The 12,158-nt window shown below is 44.9% G+C and overlaps 1 long non-coding RNA gene across 2 annotated transcripts in view; it reads right to left on the bottom strand.

Moving 5' to 3' along the window:
- Positions 1–12,158, bottom strand: part of LOC110077775 (uncharacterized) — a 42,917-nt gene that overhangs the window by 8,933 nt on the left and 21,826 nt on the right. For both annotated transcript variants that reach the window (XR_013543904.1, XR_013543905.1), the window contains exon 3: positions 1,021–1,134. This is a non-coding gene — a long non-coding RNA (uncharacterized LOC110077775). The remainder of the gene's footprint in view (positions 1–1,020; positions 1,135–12,158) is intronic.

Here is a 12,158-nt window from a genome sequence, read left to right as displayed (position 1 = left end):
CCCTCACAATGCAAATGTTTGAGGATGTGGTGGCTGATTTCCGAAAAGCATTTCTCTCAGACCAGCTTGGCTCCAGTGTCCCCCTTTATCTCCTATGCCCAGATTGTAAGAACACAGGAAGAGTCCTGTTGTATCAGTCCAGTTGGAAGATCCCACAGGCAAACTAGATGTAGAAAATGAACAAGGAGTGTAAGAGGGTGCTCAGAAGGTTTATGGGCTTGGGGCATAATGCTGAGGATATGCCTTTAGTCCCTAAAAGAGCTCATGTCCATATGGAGCTCTTGTGAACAACCTGGTAGCGCTGCATACAAGAGCAGCTGGTGGTATGAATTTGGAGCAAACTGGTTCTGTTTCTCCACCATCCCTCTAGGCAAGCTTCTTGTTTCCTAGAAACAGGCATTCAAGGCATGCTGATGCTGATCCCGGAGGTAGTATATATAATAAGCAGCCATTAATAAGTTTATCATCTATGGTTTTTGTCATGGATCTGTTTTTAATGTGCTTAAACATATGGGTTTCAGCACTTCCTGTGAAAAAAAATTATATAGGAGAACTATGCACCAGCCCAAGATCTCACTCCTGTGAAAATTAGATGATGGCCAAATAATCTAATTACACATTTCTCACTTACCCAACTGTAGAGAGGTCCTGGGGCATCCCTTACCTTTTTCTTTTCTTTTCTTTTTGAGGGGGGGAGATTATGGGAGATTTAATGTGCCAGTGTTATTTGGAGAGTTATTTACAAATTTCCATGTTGAGCACAAGCGCACATGTGTCATCCCTAGCTGGGAGCAAGGAAACAGCTCACACTTTCCCATGATTTTAGAGTGGTCTCTGTAGCAAGGTACCATCCCAAGCATTCTGATTTATTAGCAACACATTTGTCTGACATCACAAGGCACAGCATTTTCCTAAGCTTTGCAGCATAACACAGCCCTGCCACTGCCTTCTTCAGATCTCTCACCCAGCTCTGTAAATCAAGTCCTGCTATGATTTAAAAATTATGTTCCACGAGGTTACCATAACTTCTTTGATGTTCTGTCATCTCGTTTCCTTTTCCCTCTTTGTTGTCTTGTATTTTGAGTAAGCTGGATGTCTTTGGGGCATCAAGAATGTATGTTTAAAATCAAGATGCTGTAGAAAGAAGAAAACCTCGTATCAACATCTTTTCTTGCTGCACTTCTTAGAACCATACTACTAAGGGGATGTGTATCTAGTACAGTGCTCAGCAGCATATGCAATCTGAACGAAGACCAAGCTGTAACACTAACCTATGAGGCCACCAAAACTTCTTCAGAAAATATAGCTAACTACTGTGCAGTATATACTTTGCCTCTGGTCCCAGACAGCTACCAAGTAGGAATTAAGCTAACAAGAGGGGAGGGGGAGAGAACTGATTGCTATCTCTCTGATGCTTTGTCTGACAAACAAAAACATTTTTCCTATCATCTATTATGCTTTACGTTTTACAGACTTGTATAAGTCTGTCAGACTGTCAGCTTGGGGTTGCGGCTAGCTCTTGCAGAAAGCAAGAAAGAGAGACATGGTTTTAGCAATAGCTTTCACTCTTTCCCAAATGCCTCCAGAAACATCTGCTCTCATACACGTACTGTCTGCAAGGGATTATGTACTCACATTAGTACAGGAGGTGGTGCTTGAACAAATAGCTGTCCTGACTCAAAATTTGGTTGAATTTGAAATGGCCAAATTCCCATGCACATTTCACAGAAGCTAGCTCCTAAACCTGATGACATTCTATTTGGCAGGCTACATTTCCAAGGATGTGCCAAGGGTTAATTCGGCATGAGCTTGGCTTGTGGCAGAGAAGGTAAACTTAGGACACCATCTGAAATAGCTACACGTTGTTATGAGCAGGCTTTGCACTGAAGTGATCCTGAATGTTGAGCTCAAGTAAACATTTGCAAAATATTCAACAACAGCATATACTGCTCAGGTTCACCGTTCTTATCTTGAATGCGAAATTCTCTTTTCTGATTACATTGTGAAGGGCCATTTTATTTCAAAGGTGGTAATTTGAGTGCTTTCATTTCTTTAATATTTTGGTTTTTGATATATATCAGATATGACCTGTGATTAGGTGTTAGAGACCAGATACAGTAAAAAGCAAAATGCCAAGGCACATCAAATACTGAAATCAAATTTCATTGCATATTGAATAAAGGTAATAAATACCTGGTGGGATATTTGGAGAATATTCAAGCATTCGGAGAATGTATCAGGAATATTCGATGTCAACAATTGCAGAGAAAATTTTTAAACCTGCAAGACACATTGGCTCAGTGGAAGCCCTTCCAGTATTATGTTTGCTCAATGCCTTGATTGCCACTGAGCTTGGCCCAAGAGATTTCCCCTGCTCTGTGGCCGGCAGTAATGGAAAGGGGGTGAAGCAGAGTCATTGTCACCTTCAGGCTGTCTTCTCTGAAGTAGCTCCCACTAAATTAAGGGGTACAGACCAAAAATTTGATTTGATTTGATTCTTGAAGTGGTTCTCTCGTGATATTTGGAAGATGAGTTGAGATCTTCTTATTTGAAAAATTCTTAAGAACCACTGAAGGCAAGATGAAACTGCATGTGTGCACATGCACATGTGTGTGTGTGTACATGTTTTTGTGTGTGCTGACATTTTATTGGTTTAACCGACATCACTGATCTTAATGTTGTGTGAAGATATTCACTGTCAAATGTTTCAAGTCCCTATTTGCATCAAGAATGTGGGTAGGTTTTAAGAATGATTACAATGCAATAAATAACAGGAACTACCAGCCTTTGATCCAATGCCTTGCCTGTTCACAGTGAAATACAAAGGTACTCTGCATATGCCATCACCTGAGTTACAACCTGAGCCTTCAAATGTAGAGCGGGATTCTTTACCAAAACTATTAGCAAAGTCTCAGAACACCTTGATTTAAGCAGGAGAGGGGAGGAGGTGGCAGGGGACGTTCCCCTTTGGAGAAAAATCTTTGCAGTTTGGGCAAAATCTCTCTCCCCTCCCCCTGAAAACACTATTATTTGTATTGCCAAAAAAGAAAAAAAACCTATGTGCATCCCTTATTTTCCATCCTTCTCTTCCCTCCTATTATTGTCACTGTATGTATTCATTTGAAAAGCTGTTTCTGTCAATTAAGTTGCTCTGTATCATCACAATATCTATTTAAATTTGAGATGTCATATTTATTTCCTTAGTAAATAAATCAGCTAAAAAAAGAGCAAGACCTGAGGACTTCATTGGCAGATGAGCTTAAGAACAATGAATCTGTCTGTGTATCTATCTATCTTTACCCAGAATGTGTGAGCTGATCCTTTCATTAAATTAACCTTTGAGCTCTGAGACTCAAAACGCATTATTCATGACTATCAGCTAACATGCTCCTAAATGAGGGCCAGATCTTTATCACCTAAGCAGAGGAAATGGCATGTTTGTGTTTGCAAAGGAGGAGGAAGCTCTTTTTAACTTGGCAGCCACTCCAGCAAACTCCTGCCACTATGGCTAGCAGCCTGGCCCAAGGCATTTCCCCTGCTCTGTGGCCGGCAGTAATGGAAAGGGGGTGAAGCAGAGTCATTTAAGCAGAATGTCCAAGACGGGAAGTCTCAAGCAACTGATGAACCAAAGAAAAATATCAGAAATGGGCAGGCCGCCTCGTATCAGTTAACAGGGGGCAGATTGTGTCCTTTCCTCTTTTTTTCCTTCATAGGAAAGCAATAATTCACTTTAACAGAGGAAATGTACGAAGGCGACCAGATCTGCTCCCCATCTCACATCCAAGACCCCACTCTGCTCTTGGCACTTGACTGCCTAACAGGGCTGAATTAAGGAAGGAAGGCAGGACAAGAGCTCTACACCTGCATCTTGACAACGGAAGGATCAATAAAAAGACTGTGGTGGGATGGGAACAGACAAGAGGGAGAAGTGAAAGCAAGAGACTTAGGCTGAAGAGTTGAACTACACACTGTGTTGAGTCCATGCCTTGCAGCTGATCCCTCTCTCTTTCCTCACACACAGATACGTGTGCAGCCTCCTAGTCCAGCCTGGGACCACTCTGCCTAGGTGAGAGAGGTCTAAACCTTTCTCCCACTGGTTGCTTCTTTTCTAATCCCTCAAGGAGATTAAATGGGGGGGGGGGGGGGAAACTAGGGCCAGATTAAGGGCCAGGTTAAGAGCCTCATGGCACAATGGTTAAACCGCTGTACTGCAGCCAAAACTGTACTCATCACCTGGGGTTCAATCCCAGATAGCCAGCTCAAGGTTCACTCAACCTTCCATCTTTCTGAGGTTGGTAAAATGAGTAGCTAGCTCATGGAGGGATGTAGCCCTGCATAATTAATTCGTAAACTGCCCAGAGAGTGCTTTAAGCTCTACGGGGCAGTATATAAGCAGCACAATTTGCTTTTCCGGTTTGTTTGTTTGTTTTGTAACATGACACAGTGGGAAACAATATCATTGGCAATAGATTGACTAGATGGAACAAATAAGACAAAGGAATTAGAAGATAAGTCAAAGGCTTTTTGCCAAGTCAACAGGGTGGCATTGGTGAATGATGTTGTGTGGTCATAACACAGCATAGCACACAAGATTTGAAGAAAGGAAGAACCCCCACTTGTGGTTGTTGCGGGTTTTTCGGGCTCTTTGGCTGTGTTCTGAGGGTTGTTCTTCCTAACATTTTGCCAGTCTCTGTGGCCGGCATCTTCAGATGTCCTTTGAAGATGCTGGCCACAGAGAATGGCGAAACGTTAGGAAGAACAACCTTCAGAACACGGCCAAAGAGCCCAAAAAACCCACAACAACCATTAGATCCCGGCTGTGAAAGCCTTCGCGAACCCCCACTTGCTTGGCCAGGGACAAGGAGATGGGTGCAAAACACTAGTGAGCACTGACATGTTCTGTTGGAGGCCAGACCATAAATTAGAGTGAGGAAACCAGGGGTTGATCTGATGAGCACCATGCCTAAGCCCCTTGTTGTCTCCTGATATCAGCCCTACAGCCACCTGGGGCTCTGCCGCCTTTCCGTACAGTGGACATCTTACAGAAGTAATATCCCAGGCTAGAATCTTGCACATGATTGTTGTTCAGAACAGAGCTATGGAAATGTTACTGGCTGAGGATTCTGGGAGTTGTAGTCCAGAAAGTAGCTGCTGCAAGTCCTGATCCAAAAGTCAATATTCTGCAATAAAGCTCCCTGGATGACCTGGAGCCTTTTCTTTGTCTGTCAGCCTAGTCTAGCCTCCCTCCCAGGGTCACTATGAGTGGAAACCATATAGTTGGGGGGAAAGCAGGATAAAAATGTAATAGTAAAGCACACTCTGCTGCTTCAGTGCCCTCTTTTGTACTTGAAAAGGCAGCGCCTTTTTTTACAGCTCTATCCAGAAGAGCTGAAATACACATTAAAAGGTTTTTAAAGGGGGTTGACCTTTCCAGGGGAGCTGATGTACATACACACTTGCTCTAAAAGCAGATGCGGAAGTCAAAGACTTTTAGTATTGCCATTCAATGTTTTCAAAGTTCTTTTTCTTTTCTTTTCTTTTCTTTTCTTTTTTCTTTTTCTTTTTCTTTTTTCTTTCTTTCTTTTTTTTCTTTTCTTTCTTTTTTTTTTTAAAAAAAGGTTGTTGGCCCCCCATCAAAAATGTCTATTTGCTATGGAAAACATCACTATAGCAAGTGCATAAAGGCGTGGCATAGAGGTGGGGGGGGAAGCGTGTAAAATAAGCCGTGCACCTACAATGCCGAACGCGCCATGCTTTTAGGGAAAGAGGGCATTTGTACGTCCTCTCCCGCCATTCCCTTCCTAGGGCTAGAGGGCGGGCAGGTCGTTTTCTACACGTGGAAAGCAACAGTTCTGCGGAGGAAGATGTTCCCCTGCTCGTGCGCACGCTCTCCGTGTGGGGGCGTTTCGTTTCGTTTCGTTTCCGTTTGTTTTTTGTTTTTGTTTTGAAGAGGGCAGAAGAGCAGCAGCCACGGGCGCAAAATTAGCCGGTTGTCGGTCTGAGGAATCGCCCCTCAAGACCGGATTTGGCACCGTCAAGAGCGGATTGAACGGCACTGAGGCGTGCACCTTCACATTGCCCTTAGTTGACCATGATCACGGAGCTTTGATGAACTCTTTTTGTCTAGTGACCCACCTAAAGGACACTCCGGTTTTGCTCCTTAAGGAACGGGAAGCGCCACGTGGCACAGCGCCTCTGCTCCAAGGCGCCAAAGGAGCCAGCCACGGGCTAGAGGCCACGGATAGTTTGCTGAATGACCGACTGACTGGCAGGCCTTCGTCTGCAGAGGTGGAGAAACGCCCCGGGCTCTACAGCCTTTCCGACGAACCTGCTGAGCTGTCACCCTCCGCCTTGGAACTTAATCTAACTTCACGTCTTCCGGGTTTAATGTCTCCAAGGGCGATTTTAGGTTTTTTGGGTTTCTCCCCCACACCCAGGCCAGGTTTTCTCATGTCCAGTCTGCTGAAGAGTTCTGAACAACCCAATGTTTTAGTAGCCTAATATAGATATTACACTCCTGAATTGTTGTTTGCTTATGAACCACGTTGTTGTTAGCGTCGTTGTACATCAACATGCATTAAAATCTTAAGTTCTGTTGCTGTGTATGTATATGTGCTATTGTCAAAAGAAGAGAAATCCCTTTGAACATATTTGTGCCTCTTAAGTGCTTCCCACTGAATGCTTGAGCTGACGCTTTTTGAGGAGGGTGCATATATAGGTTCATGACGCTCAGCCCTTTGTTTCAGCTCAGAAACAGTAGTGAGTTGCAGAATGCTGTGTGATACTCATATAGAGATCGTATTCAGGTGCAGTGTTGGAGTAGTGGAAATGGATGGGAGTAGATCAAGTGTATAGCTAACTGTCATTAGTCTATAGGGAGCAGAATTTAATGAGGTCTCCTGGGGAGAATGTGTAAAGAAAACAGCAGGGAACCAAGGACGTCCGTTGGGGATTTTCCCCAAAAGAAGAGTCTGAAGGAGAGGGTCCAGTTTTGTGAGTTGTCTCACATTTCTCTGACTACCACAAAAAATTTTAGGCTTTCCTAATTTGCAAAAATATTTAATTGTGACTATTTGATTGATACTTTGGCTAAAAGGCAACAGATATATATTGTTTACACACACACACACACACAAATATAAAATCAACAAGGAATTATTTACCTAATTGACAATACTAAATTTAATACAGAAGCAATCATGTAATAAAACGTGTAAAATATCCATCAAACTATCCTGGTGTAAAAAACTATTTATTATATATTTGTTCATATTATTTATATGCCACTTTTCTCCCAATAAAGGACCCAAGGCAGGTCACAACAATTAAAACTGTACAATAATCAGCAATTCAAAACTATAGCACAAAGGACAAACTATATTACATTAAGCTTAAATAACCAAACTAAGATATTGCACTAAGTCAACATAAAAATATTCTTGCAGATTGCCACTCTGTACTGTTGAGAAAGAAAGCAAATTGTCTGTAAATAGTTAAGTCTGTAGAACTAAGTACAGATTTTCATTAAAGCAACAGAATACAAACTTGAGACTGGGTGCCTTTTCCCTAGACTGAGAGTCTTCTCTATGTAATTCAGGACAGTTAGAAAAGCTGCTCCTAGGCCGGTTTGATCAAAACTGCATGAGAAAAGTCATCATCATCATCATTATCAGACACATATTTTATTTTCTAACCAAAGACTGAAATCTATCTTGGCAAAGAAAGTAAAATATGGGATTATTGGAAATGGACTTGGGAACTGCTTGCCACCAGCCTATCCACATCAATTTTACTTTGGTGCATTATTTTTTGTAGCATGCTTTGAAAGAGAGGGGAATCCTGCTCTTTCACTGTTCACCTGAAATTGATCTCAAGTAGATACACTGTTTGAAAGATCCCCAGACCTGCAATACTTCTGGTTCATGGACAAATGTTACCTAGTGAAATGTGAATTCTGTTCTTATTTTCTCTTCAATAACCTGCCTGTTTCTTCTCATCACTTAAACCACGGACAGATTCTATCATTTTACAAAGAGCCTCCCTTAAACTTTCTGGTAAAATATACTATACAGTAATTGGGTACATACTCAATATCAATACAAATTAGTGACCTCCCCCTGCACGCATGCACGTCCTTTAGCTAGCTGTAAGTACTCTTGGCCACTGGTAAACAGAGAGGGAAAGTGACAAGAGTTTTTTTCTGTTTTAAGTGAGATAAGGATTCGAGTCCTCTTCAACAATTAAGGTCCCTCTGCATGGGCCCCCAAAGCATTTTAACCACTCGTTACCCAAAATTCTCCAAAGTGTCTTTCCACCAGGTTTCTTTTAAAAGTAGATTTCTGACCACCTCCCTACCACTACAATATTCCAGCAGAGTGCTGTTTTGGTGTCTACTGGGGCCTGTAGATTTGAGGTACTGGAGAAGATGATGAAGAATAAGTTCTGGCCAAAACAAAGTTGTTTTCATACAATCCGAGCAATTTTGTTTCGTATGGAAACCACATGTTTCCTAACCCTTATATAAATTGTACTAGTAGACGATGCTGCCTGTTTCTGTAAGTTCTTAATGAACAGATATATACCACCTACTTTTTTGCCTGTTTCTCTAACTGTACGTCTGTTTTCATCTGTGCACATTTGCACACATTCCAGTGGTACTTTTTTTTAACCCCACAGCATGCTAAAAAAAAAAAAAAAAAACCAAGTAAAATAAAAACATCCTGTCTTCCAAGGCCGAGAGTGCTAGCCCTGAGGCCATCTACACAAGCAAAGTAGATGCATGGGCGGGGGGGGGGGGCTTCCTACCTTCCCTTACTTTCTGTCTTCCTTCCCCTGCCACACACACATACACAAGCTCGAATATAGCAAGAAGGAAGCCCAGTCATTGCAATAAAATAAGAATAAGAAAAAGAAGCTGGGTCAGACATAACAGTTTTATGCAAAGCAGCTCTCCCAGTAGGCTTGATATGGTTTGATCATACACAAACAGTACCGATGGATCATTAAGTTAAGCATCCTTTCCTCCCAATGTGCCTGGAGTGCTAGTCACACCTACTTGCCAGAGTGAGGTCTGAGACCAGGCTCTGCCTAGAAATGTGTGTGCCAAAAAAAAAGGGGGGGGGGAGAAAAGTTTTCAGTTTGAGTCGCTAGAGAAAACTTTTAATTTTTTGAAGCTAGAAGCTGCAAATATCCCATTTTTGCTCTAAGGGATCAATGCAGTTCTAATAAGAAACTCCAGCTGAAACCCAGTGTTAAGTGGCAACTAGAGTAGGCCCACTGAATCAGAGGGGTTTTTCTGAGTCAGTTCCTCTGTAAGTTCCATTGATTCAATGAGCATACTCTAACTGTGACTCACTGCCAGATTTCAGCCGCTCTGAGGTGCCCTTTGTACTTCCTACCACTTGCTAAAATGGATGTGCAGGAGAGACACCTAACTAGCCTAGAGCAGAAAAGAGTGGAATGGGGGAAGAAGAGAAGAGGTATGTCACAAAGAATATGCATTAGGTGTATATAATGCAAAGCCTTCTGCACAACATTCCCAAGCACAGGGAAATGAGCGATCCCAGAAGTATTAGATTCCCCTAAGAACAAAATGCAATGTTTTGAATGATGGAAAAGCTCAGCCTTGAGGGAGGAAGATGCCTGGCCATTGTGCAACAAATGAGAAGCCAAGGCATATTTCATTTCACACAGACCTGGTCTTTGGAAACCCTATCAGTATGAAAAAGGGGTGATATTATACTTGTATTTATATCTTGCTATTTAAATATTTATATGCCACCCTTGAGGGTGAAGTCCACCTGGAGGGGAAAAACCAAAGTACACAGGTAAAAGTGAAACTAGACAAGCTCGCCTCTAATGGAGTCTTCAGCGAGCAGTCATAACCTGCTCTCATTCATTCCCTCCTCTCAAGTAGACGCTGGGAAATGCAGCAGGCGGGAGAACCGTTTTGTGGTGGATCTGAGGGCAGTTTCCAAACGGGCCATGGCCATCTTATAAATTCGAGTTCTGATTCAAAATCACTTTTTTTCACCCCTTGTGCTCATTGTGGGAGGGGCGAAGTTGGGGAAAGCTCGGAGGGGGTGCGGGAGTGCAGCGGAGGGCCGAGGCAACTTCCAAGCTGCCAGTCTCAAGACCTCGCAGGCTGCCGGGAGCGACGAGGCTCCGGCTCGAATCCCAGTCCCACCCGCCGGCCCTCGTCTTCGCCTTCCACCACTCTTTCCCAAGGGCGGGCCGTGATGACACTTTGTGCGGGACTCACAAGAACTGCTTCGCTCCCTTCGGCCTTCAGGAAGGGACCGGGCAAAGAGAAGGGCCGTGGAGCGGGAAGCAAGCAAGGAAGCTCCTGGAGCCCCGAACCCAGGAAGATGGGAAGGCTCTGGAAGGGAGAGGAAAGACTTCCTCCGCTTGATTCTAAAGTGAATCCTGAACGGCGTTCTGGCGAATTATAGATACACGAGTTGGCCCCAATGGGGAGGGGAGGTAGCCGCCTCCGGTGGCACCGCCTAGGCATCATTTATAACAGGCCACTGGTTTCCTCCACGGGTGGTGTTCTTTTCTAAACCATGGGAGAGGGCCCCATTTAGATTTCGTGCCCGACCCTACTACACCTCGGACCTCCCCGTCCTCCTACGCCGTTTAGCGATTCTTGCCTGTTTTGCCTGCCAGTAATGGCTCCCTAACTAGAACAGGGCGCTGCTGCTCAATTGGGGATGGGGGGGGGGCAGAGAGAGAGAGAGAGAGAGAGAGGCTAATTGAGAGCCGCTGACTCATCGTGGGCCCAGCAGAAGCAAAGCAGGGTGTTGAGAAGGACCATTTGCGCTAGAAAGCATCCCCGTCTTTCACTCTCCCCCCCCTCCCTCCCTCCGTTCGCAGTCACTGAGAAGTTGCCAGTAGGGTTGCATGAGAAATACGCTACCGCCAGAGAGGTCGACAAGAGTCCCGCCGGCGCCCCCCGCCCTCCCCTTTGCACCCGCCCCCCCCCTTCCTCGAAGCCCCTTGGAGAAAATAGGGGTGCAACTGGATGAGTGACTCCTCCAGGCCCCTCCCCCACCCTTTCCCAGTTTGAAAGGGGTATGGAGGGGGGGAGGGGAGAGAGAGAGAGAGAGAGGGAAAGAATGTGTGAGAGTAAGCCTTGTGTGTGTTTTTATTATTATTATTACTTCTGATTAAAGAGGAATTCATTTCATCTCTCTGCCTCCTGCCAGGGGCTGAGGTGCCGCCATTGAGGTTAACGGTGCGGAAGAATACAAAAAAATTTCATTGAGGAGGATTATAAAAGTTACTAGCTGGAACATTAACAGAAGAGTAACTTGTAAAAAATGCAATATTACAATATTCACAAGGACGGTAGAGCGTGGTAAAGCTATAAAATTCAACATTAAAATCTTCTACGGCCTAGGTAACCTAGTTAACAAACATTGTATTGGAACTATTTTTTATTTTATTTTATATATATTGCAAAGACCAGGGATACGCTGCCCGCCCCCTGTCGGGAGCGCTTGAGGTGCGGGGGTTAGCGGGCCCAAGGGGTCGGCCGGTCGGTGCGCCAGGAGAGGCTCCGGCTCATTCGCTCCCGCCTGCCCGCCCGCCCTGTCTCCCTGCCTCTCCGCGAACTTTGAGAGAACTGGGGGGGGGGGCGCTGCGTGTTCCCAAACCGGGGCTGGGGGGGGGCAACCGGTGAGCGCGTGCGAGGCGGGGTTCCCCCCGCAAAACCAGCGGCTCGCGGTCTGTGGAAGCCTGGTGCTCTTGTGGAAGGGTTCTTGCCTGGAAGATCTTCCGACCACATGACAGGGAGAGTCGAGGGCATCCCCACGCACAGCCGCACCCGGGTTTCCTAGATGCTTGGCCGATTTCCCTTTCAGCGACGTGAATGTTTCGCTCCTCTGGAACCAGATTACAAAGAGCCGGTAGCTTTGACTGGCGGAGAACTTCCCTGTTAGGTTGGGGGGGGGAGCGCGGGAGAGTCTGCAAACAAACAAATACCTGTAAACAGACAGGAAACTCCGAGGGCCCCGGTCGGCCCTGGGAAAGAAGAAGAAAAGCACCCCCTTCGAGATTCGTTTGAAAAGCCAGGACGAGCAGGACTGAACAGAGAGTTCACCCAGTCTCTCTCCATCCGCCTCCGCCTGTGTAAACGCAGAAGGCTACATGGGCAC

This window comes from Pogona vitticeps, chromosome 3 (genome assembly GCF_051106095.1).
Source record: "Pogona vitticeps strain Pit_001003342236 chromosome 3, PviZW2.1, whole genome shotgun sequence".
In the NCBI taxonomy this organism is placed as follows: Eukaryota; Metazoa; Chordata; class Lepidosauria; order Squamata; family Agamidae; genus Pogona; species Pogona vitticeps.
The sequence above is the reverse complement of the archived record's forward strand: the minus strand, read 5'-3'. Positions and strand labels throughout refer to the sequence as shown.